The sequence below is a fragment of the Capricornis sumatraensis genome, chromosome 14 (genome assembly GCF_032405125.1).
Source record: "Capricornis sumatraensis isolate serow.1 chromosome 14, serow.2, whole genome shotgun sequence".
Taxonomy (NCBI): Eukaryota; Metazoa; Chordata; class Mammalia; order Artiodactyla; family Bovidae; genus Capricornis; species Capricornis sumatraensis.
This window is the reverse complement of record NC_091082.1, coordinates 38,333,563-38,355,435: the sequence shown is the minus strand read 5'-3', so window position 1 is coordinate 38,355,435 and position 21,873 is coordinate 38,333,563. Positions and strand designations below refer to the sequence as shown.

General features: G+C 40.2%; 1 protein-coding gene and 1 non-coding gene across 3 annotated transcripts in view; both read right to left on the bottom strand.

Moving 5' to 3' along the window:
* Positions 1 to 21,873, bottom strand: part of SMYD3 (SET and MYND domain containing 3) — a 732,202-nt gene that overhangs the window by 690,936 nt on the left and 19,393 nt on the right. The gene's annotated exons all lie outside the window — the stretch shown is intronic.
* On the bottom strand, positions 7,994 to 8,120 carry LOC138090906 (small nucleolar RNA SNORA18). The gene has a single exon (XR_011145881.1). It is a non-coding gene; the product is annotated as a small nucleolar RNA SNORA18 (small nucleolar RNA).

Sequence of the window (21,873 nt, the reverse complement as noted above, 5' to 3'; positions counted from 1 at the left end):
TGTCTTTAAATTTTTAATCAAAGTAGTATATAGCATATGGTTAAAAAAAACTGAAGGAGGACCAAGGGCTCCTTTCTCCTGTTCCTAAAGGCAATCATATTTAACCATTTCATTTTAGGGGTTTCCCTGCAGTTACTCTCAATTTTCTAAATAATTCATTTTTTCCAATATTTCTTCATTTATCACCTCAGAGAAGGCAATGGCACCCCACTCCAGTACTCTTGCCTGGAAAATCCCATGGACGGAGGAGCCTGGTGGGCTGCAGTCCATGGGGTCGCTAAGAGTCGGACAGGACTGAGCGACTTCACTTTCACTTTTCACTTTCATGCATCGGGGAAGGAAATGGCAACCCACTCCAGTGTTTACTGCCTGGAGAATCCCAGGGACAGGGGAGCCTAGTGGGCTACGGTCTATGGGGTCGCACAGAGTCAGACACGACTGAAGTGACTTGCAGCAGCAGCTTAACTTATCACCAACAGGTATCTATGAGATACATCTGATAGGACTGATGCTTTAGTTAACTTACACTTGCCACAAACACCCTCTCTATTCCTCTCGATGTATATCACTATTTTTAGTTTGTTACTTTTTAGATATTCTACCCATTTCTTTTTTGTTCTATCAAATACAAAATACTTTGATGACTCCTTCACAAAATAAGACTATCAGAACCTGTACCCATTCTTCTACATCTCCTCCCAAGTTCCCTCAGCTCTGCTTTATTTTTGTCCTACATTGTTGAGATTTAAAATTCACATTCCAGGGACTTCCGTGGCTAAGTGGCTGAACTCCATGCTTCCAATGCAGGGGCCCTGGGTCCTATCCTTGGTCAGAGAATTAGATTCTGCATAAAGGAAACTAAGACCTGGTGCAGCCAAATAAATAAATATTTTTTTAATAAAATAAAATTCACATTCCATTATATAGCCATAATTTTATGTGTCTTTCATGCGTTGTCTGTAGCAGTGGTTCTTAAACTGCAATGTGAATCAGAATCACCTGGAGAACTTGTTAAAACATAAGACTTGGACTTCACCTGGTGAGTTTCTGATTCTACAGATCTGAGATGTCACCTGAATCTTCACAGTACTAACAAGTTCCCAGGGATGCTTCTGGTCCAGGGACTCAACTCTGAAGACCACTGGTCTAAAGGGTAATTCTAAAGGTAAAAACCAATAAAGGACATTGCTCAACAAAGGGTCAAAAGGTACGTTAAGATTACACTTGTCTCACTGTATCGCACTGTGCACACTGTTCACTGAATCCATGGTAGACAAGACAAGACATGAGCTAAGAAGAAGCTGGAAGAAAATGCGAGGAGCCATAGGAATTGCAGACATGTTTAGTCTCTGCTGGCTGGCACAACAGCTTGTAGCAGCAGCCATAACATAACCTAACACCACACAGCCACAAGGGCTTTCCAGAGGGAGCTTACATATGCTTACAGAACAGAAAGCTGCCCGTGGCCAAGCGAGTACCTCATGACGTGCATGGACAGTGCTATAAGTGATCTCAGCTATTACATAATCATTTACAAAACGTGGGGCAAGGGAACCTGGCCGTGCCATGTTGGCTAATTTGCTCTTTCCCTACCCATTTCATTCTCTATGCTTATAAGGTCGTGACCCTTTTGCTACTAGAAAAAGAATGCTCCTAATGCCACAATACAATACCCTTCCTGGCTACTACCAGTTGCTCCAAAGCATACCAAGTTTTAATTTGATTCATATTTAGATTAGAATTTATTGCATTATTTCCCCCTTTGGAATTTGTTTTATGTTTTTTGTGCACTTTTTACTCACCCTATCTATAGCTTAGAGTAGAAAACAAATGGCCTTCTCTTCTAATTTGAACCAAATGCATATTATAAGCAGTCATCCTGACATTTCACTACCCTACAGGTAGTCTCCTGGAGCTGAGGACAGAGGTGGGAACTGGAGACATACATTTGAGAATCATCAATTTACAGGCAATGTTTTAAGAGACAGCCAGTCAATCCTAAAGGAAATCAACCTGAATATTCATTGGAAGGACTGATGCTGAAGCTGAAGCTCCCGATACTTTGACCACCTGATGCAAAGAGCTGACTCACTGGAAAAGACCCTTATACTGGGAAAGATTTGGGGCAGGAGGAGAAGAGGGCGACATTGGATGAGATGGTTGGATAGCATCACCGACTCAACAGACATGAGTTTGAGCAAACTCTAGGATAGCGAAGGACAGGGAAGCCTGGAGAACTGCAGTCCATGGGGTTGCAAAGAGTGGGACACAACTTAGCATATGAACAACAAATCTGCCTCAGGCTTATAAACTTGGGTGTAAACTTGTTAATAGATCTGGCTCAGACTTCCCCAGTGGCTCAGCAGCCAAGAACCCACCTCCAATGCAGGAGACGCAGGAGTCGTGGGTTCAGGTTCAATCCCTGGGTTGGGAAGATCCCCTGGAGGATAGCATGGCAACCCACCTCAGTGTTCATGCCTGGGAAATCCCATGGACAGAGGACCTGGCAGGCTACAATCCATGCGGTTGAAAGAGTCGGACATGACTGATCACGCGCGCACACACACACACACACACACACACACATAAACTTGGTGATAGGTTATCTCAGGTTCACCTTTGGTATCACAAAATGACAAAGAACACTTGCAGACTGAATATAAAAATTTACTGATTATTGACTCCCACCTGTCCTTAACCCCAAAGGAGAAGAAAGTGAGATTCCTGGTCAGAAGGAATGCCCCACAATCTCACTAAGCTGTAAAGCCTATACAAAAAGGAGGAAAGCAGGCCACCATCTGAGCAACCTGTCAGTCACCTATGACACTGACTCCTTGAGCCTCTTCTGGTCAGATGAGAAACAGCTCTTCTACACAGTGAGGAGGTCTTAGCGGGTGAGCACATTCCCAGGTGTGCCAAAAAAATCCTCAGAATTTCCAGCTGCCAACAAGTGTGCCCAAAAGCTTCCCTCTCTATCCCCCACACCAACATACACACTCATCTAAAGTTCAAACTAACACTTAGAAAACCAAAAGCAAACTGCTCACAGTTTTAGAACCACAGATTTTAATTTGGCCAGTCACTTGGTGGTCATCTTAAGGGAGTCTCATGATATCATATCTAAAAGTCAAGGAAAATGAAGGCCTAGAAGGACTGCCTCTACCACAGAAGATACTGAAATGCGTGAGACTGAACAAAGTTCCCTAAGAAAAATGTTCAGAAAGACAAGAAGACCCAGGTTGTACCTGAGGAACTCCATTTTTCGAGGGCAGGCAGAAGAGACAGAATCAACAAATGAGACTAAGAAGTAGATAATGAGATAATAGGGAAAACAAGAAAGTGTGGTATTACATGCAAGTCAAGAGACCTAGGGATTTTAAGAATAAGGGAGACATTAGCCATCAGAGAAGTGCAAATTAAAACCACAAGGAAATACACTTCTAACCCACTGTGATGGCTACAACCAAACACAGAGTACAGATGTTGGCAAGGATGTGGAGAAATGAGAACCCTTCACATATGTTGGTAAGAATGTAAAATGGCACTGCCACACTGGGAAACAGTCTGGCAGTTCATCAAATGATTAAACATACATAATTCAGAAATTAAACACACATTAAAAAAATGCATGATTCAGTCCTACACATATTCCCAAGAAAAATGAGAATGTCCACACAAAAATTTATATTGTGACTGTTCACAGCAGCATTATTTACATATTATAGCCAACAGATTGGAACAATGCGAGTATCCATCAACAGACGAATGGATACTCAAAATGAAATATATACATACAATAGAATATTATTCAGCCATAAAAAAGAATAAAGTTGAGATATGCAACCACATGGATGAACCCTGAAAACATTATACTAAGTGAAAGAATCCAGTCATAAAAGGCCACATATTGTATGATTCCACTTATACGAAATATCTACTGCTGCTGCTACTGCTAAGTCACTTCAGTCGTGTTCGACTCTGTGTGACCCCATAGATGGCAGCCCACCAGGCTCCCCCGTCCCTGGGATTCTCCAGCCAAGAACACTGGAGTGGGTTGCCATTTCCTTCTCCAATGCATGAAAGTGAAAAGTGAAAGTGAAGTTGCTCAGTCGTGTCCGACTTAGCGACTCCATGGACTGCAGCCTACTAGGCTCCTCCGTCCATGAGATTTTCTAGGCAAGAGTACTGGAGTGGGGTGCCATTGCCTTCTCCGATATGAAATATCTAGCAGAGGCAAATTCATAGAAACAGAAATTAGATTCAAGGTTACCAGGGGCTGGGGAAGAAAGAGGAGAGTTACTAGGTAATGGTTACAGAGCTTCAGTCCAGTATAATTGAAGCAGTATTGGAAATAGATAAATTATGGTATTTTAGCTACATTTCAATTTTTTAAAAAAGGATAGAACAGGGGACTTCTCTGGTGGCACAGTGGATAGGATTCCACCAGCCAATGCAGGGGAAGTGGGTTCAATCCCTGGTCCAGGAGCATACTACATGCCACATGGCAACTGAGTCCACGCACGGCAACTACTGAAGCCCTGGCCCTAGAGCCTGGCTCCACAACCAGAGAAGCCACCACAACAGGAAGCCAGCACACCACAGTTAGAGAGGAGCCCCCACTCCCCACAACTAAAGGAAGTCCACACACAGCAATGAAGGCCCAGGGCAACCAAAACAAATACAGAAAAAAGGAAAGGACCAAGAAGTCATGGGCAATTGCTCCTATACAGGGCAGTCCTCCTGCCCATGACAACTAAAAACTCTGGGCAAAATATTAAAAAATCAACTACCAAAGGCACTGGAGAGCTACCAAGAGCAGAGAGAAAATCACAGGAGAAGACCAAAGTGTGGGGAGATAGGGAGTCGGGGGTTATACTTGGAAGAAGGGACTAGTCCTGGGTGAATTTCCAGGTTGGTTGGTTGGTTTGAATGACTTTTATTCTGAAGGCAGGTCCCAGTTTGTGCTATGCGGGACAGCTAAAATTAAGATAAAAATTCAGACTTACTGGCTTGAAAAACCAGAGTTTGGGGTATCTAAAACAACTAGCAAATGAAGGGAAGAAATGAAAAAAGAGAGATTCAAAGAGAAGAGCATGTGTCCCCCAATTTCTAAGTATGAACTCTACCATAATTTTTGGCTGACACTTAAAAATTACACACGGATAGGGCAAGATGCCGGAGAAGGCAATGGCAACCCACTCCAGTGTTCTTCCCTGGAGAATCCCAGGGAAGGGGGAGCCTGGTGGGCTGCCGTCTGTGGGGTCACACAGAGTCGGACACGACTGAAGCAACTTAGCAGCAGCAGCAGGGCAAGATGCGGGCTTCTCAGGTGGTACTAGTGGTAAAGAACCCACCTGCCAAAGCAGGAGATGCAAGAGACACAGGCTCAATCCCTGGGTCAGGAAGATCTCCTGCAAAAGGAAATAGCAACTCTCTCTGGTATTCTTGCCTGGGAAATTCCATGGACAGAAGAGCCTCATGGGCTACAGTTCATGGGGTGGCAAAGAGTTGGACATCACTGAGCAACTGAGCAGAGCAAGACGCAAGCAGCTAAAATAAAGCTAACAGAAATGAACAGAGATTTCAGCTGCTGCCCACTGCAGAGGAGAGAGTCTAGAGTTTAACTATCGTAACTAGGATCAAAGCCATAAAGGTTTCAGAGCCCTAAACACAGTGAGATGGTATGTGAAGCCTTAGGAGATGACATTGCCCAGGGCCTTCACTTATATAATAAGTTTGAAAGGGCTTGCATGCACGACACATATCTGACATTTCTGATCTAAGAGACCAAAATCATGATTTCTGTACACCCAATAAAGCTAATACAGAGGCCTGCATACCATGGACTCACTCTTCGTTGATGACATAACCACTTCTATGTGTTTCAATGTTCCCTGCCTCTGCTCTAAGATAAATAACCAAGTCTAGGCCAGAACAAAAAGGGTTTACTTCTCCAAAACCCAACTGTAGTACATGTAGTTTTGTCAGACCATTTTTTCTCTTAAAACACATACACACACACAGTGTATGTGTGTACAGTTAGGTAGATACAGCAACATAGAAATAAACAAGCTTGTGTTTGTGTGTGTATGTGCGCATGTGTGTCTGTTTAGACAATGTTGGCTGCTGTGCAAATAAAGAGAAACGTTCAAATTCAAGTTACACACTGAAGGAACAGTTGACAATATTTGTTGTTTAATTGAATGGAGAAAATGAAACAGTTCTATTTAAGGATTTCCCATGTTTTCTTACAGCTTGATTATTACTAAAGAGACAAATAAGAGTTTCTTGTCAATCTGGTCTCCTCTTACTAATCTTTTCCATTCCCTTATTTAGCATGTATCTTAATGCTTTAGTTAATCCTTTTACACTGCTTAAGTTCTGGTAATAAGGAAAACCAGTAAACTACAAGTCTACAATAAACGGCTAGTCTAACTTGCTTTATATCTTGGAGACTACTTTAGCAGTCTGGGTCTAGAATATATTCATAGTAAATCTGATTTATTATGGTACTATTTATTTTATTATACATATTTTTTTAACTGAAGAAAGTATCTTGGCTCCGTATTACTTTTGTTGATGGGTATTCTGTTCATCTCAGGGAAGGAAAATCGTTTATGACTAGCTCTATAAATCACTACTCCAGGCTTATTTCAGAACCATTTTTCTAAAAACATTGTTTTACAGCTTCACTTGCTTTTGGCTCAGGACATCACTCTCTAATAGGTCTTGTAAGGTTCAAAAAACATTTTTCTGTACTAAAGTAGCAGACACACACTATGCACTGAAAGTCCAAGACCCATTTATGACCTACATGACTGGTGAGTTTGGGAAGCTGGACACAAGTGGCTCAGTCCCTTCAGAGTTCTTTCCTGGGGTAACTCGTCCATGTCATAAACTGCAGAGAAGCAGGTCCTGCCCCTCAGGGGAAAGCCTGGGGTCATTCAGTAATGCCAAGAGACCAAGTTGGCCTCTGTTGCCTAATCCGGTGGAGACCAACTGTTGCCATACACCAAAGTCATTTTTTCCAAATGGTCTATCACTGATAAGGCTGAGGTTTTGATATTCAAAACAAAACAAAAAAATCTGTAGGGCCAGCAAACTCAGTATACCATAGGCCTACCAAAAGTTCCCAAGGTTTATTTGTAACCTAATCCTGAAAAAAAATAAAAGTGAAAGTGTCAGTTGCTCAATTGTGTCTGACTCTTTGCAACCCCATGGACTGTAACCCACCAGGCTCCTCTGTCCATGGGATTCTCCAGACATGAATACTGGAGTGGGCTGCCATGCCCTCTTCCAGGGGATATTTCCAACCCAGGGATCAAACTCAGGTGTCCTGCAATGCAAGCAGATTCTTTACCATTTGAACCACCAAGGAAGCCCAACCTAATTCTATATACGCTTAATCACTTTTAACACCTAAATAAAGTAAAATAAAATACAAAATATTCTAATTCTACATTAGGGCACTTTCAGCATTTTTTTTTTTTTTGCACAAAGTGTAAAGGGTTTTTTAATTATGCATAACACAGACCAAATTTTATTTAAGCCAATAAAGTTTTAAGGAATTGCACACGTTCTGATTCTTTCTACTGCTTCACCTTAGTTCCTCCAAAGTCATAATCTTCAAGGTAAGACAGCCCTTTCAAAAAGAAGTTCTGCTCAATCCACAGCTGTCACGTCAATCAGCACAAAATTCTTTCATCTCTTTGATCTCCAGTGGAATACAGACACACTTCAAAATTTCCCACCTCAGGAAAAAGATTGTAATCTTTGGGATCCAATTTCCTGAAGCAATTTACTTTGGGACCATGGTTAGGGTCAGGAGATAGATCTGCTAGTTCTGAATTTGACAGTCTTTAAAAATATATTAAATTCAAATCATATTCACTCCTAAGCTATCACACCTTAGAACAGTACAGATTGTTGAGATATGCCAATATCTAAGATTTTAGAAGTTTGCCTATTACGTTTTTCATAGTTTATTTGGCAGCTCTGTCTTGTAATTCTTTCCCACTGACCTAACAGTTCTATGAGTAAAGGAAACCACACAGTTACTCTATGAAGCATTTCCAACAATGTAGGTTTACAGATAAAGCCCCATCAGGACAAACCTCAAAGGGGCACTTTCAGCATTTAAACTTTGCAGTCTGTAGTTTTCCCCCACAGACAAGACAGATATACATTTTACACAGTTCTTACAGAAATTTGGCTTGACTAGTCTTTTTAAAAACTAATATTAAATAATTATTAACAGCAAAACTTAATTCTACATATAGAATTATAAAATGTAGGCACTAGGTTTTTTCTTCTCTAATATATATAGAGGATTCCAATACCTAAAGCAGAAGTCAACAACTCTTGGAGGTTAATGGAGGAAAGAAGGTAGACAGGAAGAGGTGGGGGGAGGAAGAGAGTCTGCAGGTCATTCTCCATCTTCTTTCTTCCACCCTCTTTCTAAGAAGGTACAGTTTTACGAGGCAATTCAGGTAGAAAGAAAACAGCCCTATGATAACCTTAAGGTGTTGCCTTTGGTACTTTTGGCAAAGATGGTCAAATCCTCAACTACAACCTTCTGGTGATTTATGGGATGATTAAAGTTCTTACTGTGAATTTGTATTTAAATTGATTTTATTCATGCTCAAAAGTTATAAGTTATCTACTTTTCACTTTGCTATTCCATGACAAGTAACACTGATACAGAAAGATAATCATAGTATACGATCCTAAAGCTATTTTTAATACCTTCACCAATAAATTAATAATGGGGTTCATGGTAACAAACATTGGCATTTTACCCTGTAATTACTCACGTGCTGCACACAGTGTACCCCACACCTTAAAAATACCTTGCTAATTCTAACGAAGCACTTCCTGTGAACTCCATTCCTCTAAGCACTGCACATATACCATTATTATCTCTGTTCTACAAATTAGGAAACTGAAACTTAGGAGGTTAAATAAGTTGCCCAAAGTCACAACATTAGAAAGTGTCAGATTCACGTCCATAGCTCATGTTCAACTGGTGCTTTTCAGACTCTGAGACACACACAAATCACCCAAATACTTTGATTAAGCTGGCTAAGGACTGGGTCTGACATTTTACATTTCCAAAAGGCACCAATGCTGCTGGTCCACAGACCACACTTTTGGTAATAAATTCTAGATCACTTCACTCTGCTACCCAACTATACACTAGAAGAGGATGATATTTAACTTAGGATCCAGTGACCTAAGCAAAAAGGCATTTATATCCTAACTCTAAGTACTGAATCAAGGTGCTGCTTTCAGTTTATGTGACGAGTTTCAATTTACAATGAAGTTCTAGACCCAACTAAAATACACTTGATTTGTGCAATGTCTTTTTTTCTATTCTTAGGACAAAAGCCTATTTCTCCTATTCCCATGCAGATATACAGAAGAAAAACAACTTTTTTTTTTTAATTAGGGGGAGTGGGGAGGTAGACAAGCTTTTACGACTTGGCATTTGACTGAACATTACACATAAGAGCAGACACATCATTAAGACACAAAGCTCTTGACTACTCAATTCTCAAATATGCCACAAAAAGCTGCAAAGACAGCTTGTCTCTGGATTTCTCCTGCTCAGCAACTTTTTAAAGGCGGGATTACAAAAAGATATTGTTCCAACTAGTCATGCTTGTCTACTAAAAACAACACGCTTCAAGGCCTTGCACTTAAAGACACCTCTGACACGAACTGAAATAGACTTACTTGTTTGAAACTAGACCAACGTTAAAATATGGTTAATTCCTAATATACTTAAACCTCATTTCTCTTTCTCAAAATCAGGCCATTTCTAAAAATTATCTTGTCTCTCTTGAGGGCTACCCAGGGTTTTCTGTGTTCATGCACTCTATTTTTCCTCTTTATGTAATATTTGAATAAATATAATCAAGGAATTTATTAGATTTTGAAATTAAAATCTGGTCTTATGAACCAAATTACCTATAGAACTTTCTCCAACAGGTACCTTTTTTTAAAAAGAGTACTAAAAAAAAAAAAAAAAGCACTGCCTTTTAAAATCACCTTTCAATATAAATATATTCTAATGTTCTTTTTGAAATGTAGAGAAACTACTTGAAAAAATAAGTAGCAGGGACTATTTTTATGGCTTTCCTACCAGCAAATAGGTACAAGTTTGGCAATTAGGCAGATCTGGATTTCCATTCTGGGTTTACATCCACTCTTAGTGACTGTGTGACCTAAGGGCAGGGTTATCTAAACTTGCTATGCCGTAATTCTTGGTTTTTCATATAGTAAGCACTCACATAATTATTATTGCAGCAGATATTATAGAACCCTTTATATTATTAAAGAGAAAGTTAAACTTCACGGAATTTATGCAACTTGTCGAAGGTCACATAATAACTGAAAAAAACAAAAACAAAAACGAGTAAGTCAGCTCTATCTGACTCCAAAGCCCATGATATCTCCTCTGACCCAGGTATTGCATTTCCAATGTAGAGTTATTGATTGCTTACCAGAGATAACAAGTATTTCTCACACGCCAAGTGGATCTTTAATTTTAAAAAGCCTACACCTCTACTGTATCACAAGTGCCACCGACATCTACAGTTTTGGTAGTAAGACAACCAACTATCAGATATCAACTAACTGGATGGGGAAAACAAAGGTGAATCTCAAGTAAACACACATTAACATGTAGCTGAGGACAAAGATGACTGAGAAAATTAGCTATTAGGCCCTCCCAGGTTTTTATTCTAAAAAACATCTGTTGAAGACCCACTATGAGGGCATAGTGCTAGAGTAATATTTTACCAAACATTATAAGAGGGATTAAGAGTAAAGATAAGGACAATTTAAAACAAGAAAAATAAACCAACTTAAACCACAATAAGAATATCTAATAGCTGATGTTTTAAGTGATAGGAGATTTAATGTAATTGCATCTGAGGATATTCACCCTAAGGGCTTTTCTGGTGGCTCAGTGGTAAACAAAAAAAAAGCTGTCTGCCAATGCAGGAGACTCAGGTTTGATCCATAGGTTGGAGAAAAAAAACAGCAACCCACTTCAGTATCCTTCCCTGGGAAATCCCATGGTCAGAGGAGCCTGGCAGGCTATCTAGATTGGTCATAACTTTCCTTCCAAGGAGTAAGTGTCTTTTAATTTCATGGCTGCAGTCACCATCTGCAGTGATTTTGGAGCCCCAAAAAATAAAGTCTGACACTGTTTGCACTATTTCCCCATCTATTTGCCATGAAGTGATGGGACCAGATGCCATGATCTTCGTTTTCTGAATGGGGGTTACAAAAAAGTCGGGCACGACTTAGCAACTAAACAACAATACACTCACCTAGATACTAAGGCTCGTCTGTACAAAAGTGATAGTGGGTGAGAAAGCGTCTATGGACATGCAAGTGCTCAGTTGTAGATGCCTATCCTCTATCTTGGAGGCAGCACAAGGTCATGATTCACAGCATGGACCAGAGGGCACAAGGACCTGAGTTTAAGATCTAGCTCCGTCATTAACAGCTGTGTGACTTTCGTCAAGTAACCTCTTTAAGCGTTAGTGACCTCAACTGTCAAATAGGAATAAAAACCACACTTACTCTATAGAGTTATTCATTTAACACACTTTCACTGAAGGTATACCTCACCATCTAGCATTGCACTGGGCACTGTGGATAAGGTGGGAAAGTACGTGTAATGTGCTTGGCATGTGTCAAGAACAACCCAGGGATTTTTGTCAGTTTTGTCCCCTGCTGTTGCTCAGTACTGAGAACAATGACTGACAAGTAGAAGGCTTTAAATAAATATCTTGCTAAATAGTGAAGAAATTGGTTAGTGCCAGGTGGATCAGAAACTATTCCCTCTGCCACAACCCTTGTTAGACTCAGCCTTCTTGAGAATATACATATGTAAGCACTGCCGAAGAGGAGAGTGAAAAAGCTGGCTTAAAGCTCAACATTCAGAAAACGAAGATCATGGCATCTGGTCCCATCACTTCATGGCAAATAGATGGGGAAATAGTGGAAACAGTGTCAGACTTTATTTTTTGGGGCTCCAAAATCACTGCAGATGGTGATTGCAGCCATGAAATTAAAAGACACTTACTCCTTGGAAGGAAAGTTAAGACCAACCTAGATAGCATATTGAAAAGCAGAGATATTACTTTGCCGACAAAGGTCCGTCTAGACAAGGCTATGGTTTTTCTTGTGGTCATGTATGGATGTGAGAGTTGGACTGTGAAGAAGGCTGAGCGCCGAAGAATTGATGCTTTTGAACTGTGGTGTTGAAGAAGACTCTTGAGAGTCCCTTGGACTGCAAGGAGATCCAACCAGTCCATCCTAAAGGAGATCAGTCCTGGGTGTTCATTGGAAGGACTGATGCTGAAGCTGAAACCCCAATACTTTGGCCATCTCATGCGAAGAGCTGACTTATTGGAAAAGACTCTGATGCTGGGAGGGATTGGGGGCAGGAGGAGAAGGGGACGACCGAGGATGAGATGGCTGGATGGCATCACTGACTCGATGGAGTGAGTCTGAGTGAACTCCGGGAGTTGGTGATGGACAGGGAGCCTGGCGTGCTGTGATTCATGGGGTCGCAGAGAGTCGGACACGACTGAGCGACTGAACTGAACTGAACTGAAGCACTGCCGGAAGTTCAAGTCTCCTCATTTGTTTTTAATAAGATTTAGAAGTCTAGTTCCTAAGACTCCATGTGAGATTTTCTGTCACATTTTATAGTGTTTTTAACTGAACATTCTGTACAATAAACTATTAAAACGCACAAAGAAGTAAAGCATGATGCACCTTCATGTATTCATCAACCAGCTTCAACAATAAGCAACACATTTTTCACTGTATTAAAATGTGTTTCCCAAATCTTAGCAAGGTAAGACTTATAAACTACCCATTTGGACATAACTATTAGTTCCTAGTCTAAGAGAAAGCAGGAGGTATGAGTTTATGCTCTCTCATACAGCTTTGGCTCTCGCATCAGCTCTCTTATAAGATGGCACTGCATAGCAAAAATAAATTTTACTAGCAATGAGCATTCACAGAAAATATAGCAATCAATCCTCTCCTAAGCCCTTCCATTCTGCTATTTTGGGTCTTTCTGATAAATTAAAAGCAAATTTCAATGCAATCCAAGTAAGGTTTTTGGTTGTTTTGGTTTTTTTTTAAAGGATCTCTTTAAATTTCAATTTTAAAAAGAACCAACAGGGAAGCCTTGCTACACAAAGATTATGAATGTAATAAATCAGCTCCATGACGTCCCTGGTGGTCTAGTGGTTAAGAGTCTGCTTGCCAATGAGGAAGACACAGGTTTGATCCCTGGTCCAAGAGGATCCCACGTGCCACAGGGCAGCTAAGCCGGTGATCCACAACTGCTGAGCCCACGCGCCCTCGAGCCCAGGAACCGCAACTACCGAGCCCACATGCCACAACCAGCGAAGTCCAAGCACCTACAGCCTGTGCTTCGCAACAAGACAAGCCACTGCAGTGAGAAGCCTGAGCACCTCAAGAGAGTAGCCCCTCTCACTAACTAGAGAAAGCCTGCACACAGCAACAAAGACCCAGCACAGCCATGCACACATAAACAAACATTTTTTATATTAATAAATAAGTCTGCTCCAAAGACCTTCAGATCAGTATGTCAACTCCTCTCTGAGAAGCTTAAAACACTTCCATAACATCTCTCATTAAAGTGATTCTCAGTTTGCCATGAGAATCCAGGCTTCCCTGGTGGCTCAGAGGGTAAAGAGTCTGCCTGCAATGCAGGAGACCCGGGTTTGATCCCTGAGTCGGAAGATCCCTTGGAGAAGGAAACGGCAATCCACTCCAGTATTCTTGCCTGGAGAATTCCATGGACAGAGGAGCCTGGTGGGCTACAGTCCATGGGGTCACAAAGAGTCGGAGATAACTTGTGCAACTGACTCTTTTCAGTTTGCCATGAAAGGTGACGTGACACTCTGGGTCAGGCCAGGACAAACAACCTCTATACTGACGGTCTCACTTGAGGCCATTATGTGTAAAGTCATGGCAGTCCTCCTTACCGACCCAATCCTCAAAGTTACAGGCACATACTAGGCACTTTCTAATCACTTTACAAATTAATTAGTCATGTATCTAGTTCCATCAAACACAAAAGCACCAATGTGATACAAGTTCCATCAAATTTTTTTTTTTTTTTTTGGTAACAGCTACAATGGCTGCTGGAAGCCATCTCATTCCCTTTCCAGGCCTAGATCATGGCCAAGTATAAGCAGGAACAACCAAGACAGGCTCTCCACAACCCTCAATCAGAGGCACACATAGCCATCTTCTCACATGTCCTAGGATAAACACCTACTCAATCTCAGTACAGCACCTTTTTCTAACAATGTGGCCAGCCCTTGAACTAACAGACACAGAAATTCAGCTGGTAAAATTAAGGTAACAAGCTACACGTCTTTTATAAACACAATAACCTAGGAGACGGTGAGAAACAAGTATTACTCCAATTTCAAGCACAAGAAAATCAAAGTCATATATTCCTCCCTAGGAGAAATGGCCCCCTGGAAAACTGCCATCTAAGAACAGAGAGAAGAAAAGATTTCACCACAAGCAAAGAGGGGCCAGGGAACCTCTAAGATTCCCAAGAGTCTATGGTTGTAAGTAGATTTCCCGAAAAGATAAAACTAGTTACCCCAAATTTCAGGTTTCTTCTGACTTAGACCATATGTTCTTACACAACCAGATTGATCTCACTGGCCCTCTCTTGAACCTAAACAAAACCCAGTTGTACATTTAGAGAGGATTTACTGCTCACAGCAACAAAAGTGATTTTCTACTGCACCCACGTGACTTCTTTTCTAATGTTCCTTTTTAAGTTAAGGCAATGAAAGGAGGAGTTCTCCCTTGATGACATGTATACCTCAATTGATGCGCTTTAACATCAAACTAAGAATTAAGCTGTTGATAAGTCCTTGAAATCTGGTATTCTCATAAAACATTCACATTAATTCAAGCAAAACATTAAAGAGCATTACATAATGAGTCATACTAAACTGGCGATGAAAAGAACAACCATTAAGACACCCAGAGCATCAGTTTATCACAAGTTATCATTCACAGCATGAAAATATGTTTTAAGACTAACATCAAAATACTCACTGAGCCCCCAAAGGTACCCTATTCTTCCCTTAAATACACAGCATTTACCAAAGCATTGTTGTATGCAAACACAAAGATTGCTTTCGCTAAAAACAAAACTATAGAACTTCTTTGTTCTTTAGAAGAACAGCCACTAAGTTATCTCTATTGCTGACCTAAAGGCTTAAGGGACCATTTACGGGAAAGAAGGTTGTGTAATTACGTAATTATGTTCTTTCATACAGCCTTGACTCTCACATCAGCTTTCTTACAAGAACGTGGAGCAAATAAGACAGCACAACAGAGAAAAAATATATATATTTATAAATACCAGCAATGAGCATTCACAGAAAATGTAATAATCTGTATCTCTCTCTTCCCTTCTCTCTTTCTCTCTCTCTCCCTTTCATCCATTCTGCTATTTGGGGTCTTTGTCATAAAAGCAAAGTCTCAATGCAGTCCAAGTAGTTTGTGGTTAATTACAAATAATATTTCAATATTAATAAACGGACCATTATTTTTTCACTATTTTAACAGATGCTATTCACAAAAAAGTTTTTAAGATAATGAAGGACAAAAAATACATAACTTTCAACCTAAAACTCTGAACTACTGGGCTAGCTTACACATTACAAGAAAGGGTTTTGTATATTCATTCTTGTCTGTACAATTTTCCCTAATCTCTAAGAGAGATTATCATCAATTTTATTACATCACAGAATGTATAATTACTGTTGACATCTGACAAATTTCAAACAGGAAAGAAAAGCTTAATTAATAATAAAGTTCATGGGCTCTGACTTCAGGAATAATAGCATTAGCTGGATGACTAGGGCAAGTTAAAACTTATCTAAATTTTAGTTCCCTTATCTATAAAATGGGAATAATAAGAATATCTACCTCATGGGGCTCCTGGGCTTCCCTGGTGGCCCAGACAGTAAACGATCTGCCTACAATGCAGGAGATGGCGAGCTGGATTCCCTGGGCCGGGAAAATCCCGGGGAGAAGGGAATGGCAGTCCACTCCAGTATTCTTGCCTGGAGAATTCCATGGGCAGAGGAGCCTGGCGGGCTGCAGTCCATGGGGTCGCAAAAAGTCAGACACGACTGAGTGACTAACACTTTCACAGAGACCTCAGGAGATTTTGTGTGATTCTATAAGATAATGTACGCTGAAACCCTTGGCATTGTTCCTAACATGGCAAGTACTCTGGAAGTGTTAAATATCATCATCCTCTATACTTACCATCACCATTTTGTTGTTGTTCAGTCTCAGTGTGTCCGATTCTTTGCGACCCCATGGACTGCAGCACACCAGGCCTCCCTGTCTTTCACCATCTCCCAGAGCTTGCTCAAACCCATGTCCATTGAGTTGAAGATGTCATCCAACCATCTCATCCTCTGTCATCCCCTTCTCCTCCTGCCTTCTATCCCTCACAGCTTCAGGGTCTTTTGCAATGAGTCGGCTGTTTGCATCAGGTGGCTAAAGTATTGGAGCTTCGGCTTCAGCATCAGTACTTCCAATTAATACTCAGGGTTGATTTCCTTTAGGATGGACTGGTTGGATCTCCTTGCAGTCCAAGGGACTCTCAAGAGTCTTCTCCAACGCCACAATTCAAAAGCATCAATTCTTCGGTGCTCAGCTTTCTTCACAGTCCAACTCTCGCATCCATACATGACCACTGGAAAAACCATGGCCTTGACTAGACGGGCCTTTGTTGGCAAAGTGATGTCTCTGCTTTTTAATACGCCATCTAGGTTTGTCATAGCTTTTCTTCCAAGGAGCAAGCATCTTTTAGTTTCATGGCTACAGCCACCATCAGCAGTGGTTTTGGAGCCCAAGAAAATAAAGTCTGTCACTGTTTGCACTGTTTCCCCATCTATTTGCCATGAAGTGATGGGATCAGATGCTATGATCTTCATTTTTTGAATGTTGAGTTTTAACCTTCATCAAGAAGCTCTTCAGTTCCTCTTCGCTTTCTGTCATAAGGGTGGTACCATCCATCACTTATTATTTACTTATCAATCACAAATAATATCTTAGGCATTGTACTGGATGCTGGATACTTTATCATAGGTTTTCTCATTTATTTCTTTCAGCAACCTCATAAGGTAGGTACTGTTGTTATTGTTATTACTATTAACCCCATTTATCAATGAAGAAACTGGGTTCAGCAAGTAATTTTTCAGGTCCATACAATTAAAAAATGGCATTTTTGTTATTGTTGTTTAGTCAATATGTTGTCTCCAACTCTTTGCGAGTTTATGGACTGCCAGGCTCCTCTGTCCCTGGGATTTTCCAAACAGGAATACTGGAATGGGTTGCCATTTTCTTTACCCAGAGATCTTCCCAACCCAGGGATCAAACCGACATCTCCCGCATTACAGGCAGATTCTTTTCCTGGTGAGCATCAGGGAAAATTCTAGTGAATAGCAAAACCAGAACCTGAACCAGAATGTATCTGATAAAGCTCCTTAACAGGTATGACATAAGTATTAACAGGTTGAAATTCCTCTAGAATGAGTAATAACGGATTCATTATCCAAAAGACATTATAGGTGACATTCACCTACAAGTAACTATACCAACTTCTGAATGCTTCAGCCAAAAACAGAAAAACCGAATTCCATCTATAGATTAACTAACTGACCTTTCGTTTTCTTAAAAGCTATTTCAGGGATGCGAGTGATGATTTTGATAATATGCCACATTTATATAATCCTTTGGTATATAATATATACCAAATATATACTATACTATATATATATTATATATATACTATAGTAAATTGATCTTCACTATAATCCCATGGATATAGATAGGAACTATCATCTTATTAGATGAGGCAAGTGAAAGGTCACAAATCTGACAAGTAACAGAAGAAGGACTCAAACCTAAGTCTTCCTGCTCCAAGTACAGAGCAAATTTTTTTACCCCAACATGTAGACAAACAGGTTAATAAATGTGAAAAACAAATCTCAAAAAAGAGTAACGGCTTCCCTAAAAAGAGTAACGGCTCCCCCCAAAAGGAGTCCACACATCACACTCATTCTCATCCATGATCAAAAGCCTTAAAGACAAAACAGTGTGCTGTTCTCCAACTGACAACACTGAAAGGAGAAGGAACGTTAACACTGTTCAAAAAGGATGGCCACGGGACCTAGAAGGAAGGCAGAGGATCACAGTCTCCAAGATAGGAAAATAAAATTATTTACCTGTACTAAAGAAAAATAAAGAAAATAAGGTTGAAAACTATACTGAGAAATTTAATGTATATGAGGAAGAACCATCAGAATTGGTATATACTGGCAGTACTAAAAGACATAGATCCTGCAATCAGAGATTCCAGGGGAGACAGAAAATTATATAATAAATACAAGTTCACACAATTAACTAAAATACAATGTAGTACACAGAATAAAAGATATATGCTATAAGAACATGGAAAAGAGAGCAACACTTTACCAAACTGGGTAATCGAGTGATCTGTTGATCTACGGAAAGAAAAAGGGAAAAATAGGAGACGCTTCAAAGTACAAGAAAAAGAATTTCAGAAGGTGTCAGTTTGCTACACAAATCTAAGCTCAGTTTCTAATATAGCTGCCACTTACTGTGCTTTTCCATTTCGGATGCCCAGTACATGAATCATCTGACCTGTCAATAAACTGACCATCCAAAAATGCACTGCTCACTAAATCCTGCTCATTAAGGGGTGGGCTCCAAGTTACATTTAAATCAAGTTACTCATTCTGTGACTGATAAATTAATGACTAAAGACAGCTCTTACATGGCCATTTTAAAGTAGACTTCTAGAATCATCTGCTAGCTTGAGTTGTACATCTTAACTAAAGACAACAGAAGATCTTCCTATAGATCTCCAATACTAAAAGGTCAGGTTCAAGAAAATCAATCAAAAAGCAAAGTTAAGATAGATAAAAGTGAAGTTTGCCAAGAAAAAAGTCAGAGCTAAGCATAGAAAAAAATAGTAAAAACTTTAATCAGGCTGTTGCTGAGATATGCTGCAAAAACTCACATTCAAGTAATACTTATTTCATCCCAGTAGTCTCAAATTTCAGTGCCAATAAGACAAAGTAGGCAAAAAGACAGATTCCACAGGGAATGTGTTCTTATCCTGCAGGTAAGCAAGTCTTAAAATTTGCTGCATACCAACATCACCCAGGTAGTCTAGTAAGAATGTACACTAATGTGCCTAAAATAGTAGATATTCTGAGAAACACAGAAAAACAAAATTTAAAACAAGCCCACTGCCAGCTAATTCTGATGGTTGTGGGTCATGCTTTGAGAAACAGCAATATTCCAGGCGTTATACTAGGTACTCTTAGATGTGTTCTTTCACTTAATCTTCATAAAGATCACATGACATAGATATTATCCTTACTTTATGAATGAGGAAACAAAAGTCCAGAGATTAAGATGCCCAAAATTAAACAACTAAAGAGAAAGAAAAGGGACAGGAGACCCAAACTTAACTAGCGAGAAAGAAAAACGACAGAAGAGAAATTTGCTGTATTAGACACCAACTTGAAAGTAAACTAAAGAAGCTGAAAATCAAATATTCTTAAAATCATTAAAAAATAAAAATAATAGGAAGTCAGAGAGTTTCATTATCTTGTGTCACTCAAAGACACAGAGACATGAAAGACCAACACTAAAAACTATACACTATTAAATAATAATTTAAAATTATCTCTATAAAAAGAATGTCTATATGTGCATAACTGAGTCACTTTGCTATGCAGCAGAGATTGGCACAACACTGTAAATCAACTATACTTCAATTTTTTAAAAAAATTAAAATTATCTCTGTAGTTGACTACATGTAGGCTGAGGCAGAGAGTACAAGTACTTTGGTATGAAGTCTTCCATGTTTAAAATTTACTTTCTTTGAACTTTCAGTCATCTTTAACAGGTAAGTTAAATACCTATTAAAATGTATTTTGATATAAACTTCATGGTGATTACACAGAATTATAATTTTGATAAAAAGAATTCAGCCTGTGGCCCAATATATATTAGCTCTCTTAACTGGTAGTACCAACTGACAGAGCATATTAACTAATTAAAGGAAGGAGAAAGCTTCAAAGTATAAGGAAAACGTCTCAGGAGCTGGCTGTAGACATGGTGCTCTGATAACCCTGTAAATCTCAGAAACTGAAACGCTTATCAAGCATCCCTGTATGCTCAGTACTGTGCCAGGCCCTGGAAATTCACAGGCAAATAAGACTACATCCTTGTCCTCAAGGAGGCTAAACCAAATGGGAAATAAAATCTAGTAAGAACCAAACTGGGAACTAAATTATGTAATATTACCTAATACCGCAGATCAATGAAGGAAATCAGTGAGAAGCAGCACAAGAACAGTAAGAATGAGCACCTCTTACATACCAAATACTTTCACACATGTTCTCTCTTTTAATTCTAAGAATACCTGAGAGGTAGCGTTCAAGGTGAAGAAAGCAAAGCTCAGAGCAGGAAGTCACTTCAGAGCAGGAAGTCACTCCCCTCAACTCACGTAACTATAAGGTACACTGGGAGGTAAGGCTGAACAGAGATGGGCCGGATAAGACAGGACCACTTGCTAATCTGAGAGCGCTCAGAATCAGACACTGAAGGGACGTTTATTAAGGAAGACTGTTATGTCAGTACTGCACAGAACAAACCAAAAGAGGGAAGAGCTATCAAAAGATACAGTCGTCTAAGAAACTGCTCCAGAAAGAAGCTGCCCCTCACTGTCAGAGCCAGCCTGGCACCATCAGCTTTGGCTAACTAAGGGAAGGAGACAATTTCAATGTGTAAGGTGTTGGCTGTAGACACAGTGCTAGGAGCTGCCCAACACTCATAGCTAGTGGGTGATGTCCCCCTGTTGAAGGTAATTCCACAAGCATCATCATCAGACAAAGCTATTCTGTGGCAAAGATGGACCAAGACAAAAAATAAAAAAGACCTCTCTGTAACTATGAACATAAAACATGAACAATGTCCAAGCCACAAAAATGATCAAACATTCCCCATCCTGGCTAACACAGGTGACTGTAGCTTCTTTATCAATCATAGTTGTAGCCTCAATTCATTCCTCATGCCTTCTCAGTTCAGTTCAGTTCAGCTCAGTCGCTCAGTCGTGTCCGATTCTTTGCGACCCCATGAATTGCAGCACGCCAGGCCTCCCTGTCCATCACCAACTCCCGGAGTTCACTCAGACTCACGTCCATCGAGTCGGTGATGCCATCCAACCATCTCATCCTCTGTCATCCCCTTTGCCCCCAATACCTCCCAGCATCATTTTCCAATGAGTCAACTCTTCGCATGAGGTGGCCAAAGTACTGGAGTTTCAGCTTTAGCATCATTCCTTCCAAAGAAATCCCAGGGCTGATCTCCTTCAGAATGGCCTGGTTGGATCTCCTTGCAGTCCAAGGGACTCTCAAGAGTCTTCTCCAACACCACAGTTCAAAACCATCAATTCTTCGGCGCTCAGCCTTCTTCACAGTCCAACTCTCACATCCATAAATGACCTCTGGAAAAACCATAGCCTTGACTAGACGGACCTTTGTTGGCAAATTAATGTCTCTGCTTTTGAATATGCTATCTAGGTTGGTCATAACTGTGACTGGAAATATGGCCGATTGGTAAAGACAGTATTCGGCATTAGCGAAGTCTTCAGGAGGGAAACTTTCAGTCCTCTGAGAGTGCCTGCGTAACAACTACACCTACCACCACAAACAGCTGTAACTG